Here is a 506-nt window from a genome sequence, read left to right as displayed (position 1 = left end):
TGTTATCTGTTATGCCTTCCCATTTTCACTATAATTAGTTAAAATAAACTCTCCCTGTAGAAGTCAGTCGCTTTTAGCTTTTTTCCTTTTAAGTCTATTAATAATAAATGCTGAACTTTGTCTACTAATACATACATATTATGATGCTCTTTTCTTCATGTGATGGTTGTTGTGTAAGTCTAAATTACATTAGTGTTTGAAAAGTCATGCTGGTACAGACATCAGCCATTCATAAACAATAGCACAATATCATAAACTCTCGTAGTTTGGCCACTTTTGATTATTTTTGTAGAACATGTTCCAAAGTAGTCAATAACCTGAAAATAATTTAACATGACTGAAGATTTTCTCAGAATTTAAAGCAGCCTTTTTGATCTAGTGAACAAACTTCAYATTTTTAAATAGCCCCTAGATCATTATATCTGTCACAAGAATAACTACAGGCTTTATAAACTCAGGTTCAACAAGCAGTTGTTTGATAAAGGAGGTGAAACACAAACATAATC

Source organism: Austrofundulus limnaeus, unplaced genomic scaffold, assembly GCF_001266775.1.
Source record: "Austrofundulus limnaeus strain Quisiro unplaced genomic scaffold, Austrofundulus_limnaeus-1.0 Scaffold49, whole genome shotgun sequence".
NCBI classification, from domain to species: Eukaryota; Metazoa; Chordata; class Actinopteri; order Cyprinodontiformes; family Rivulidae; genus Austrofundulus; species Austrofundulus limnaeus.
The sequence above is the reverse complement of the archived record's forward strand: the minus strand, read 5'-3'. Positions refer to the sequence as shown.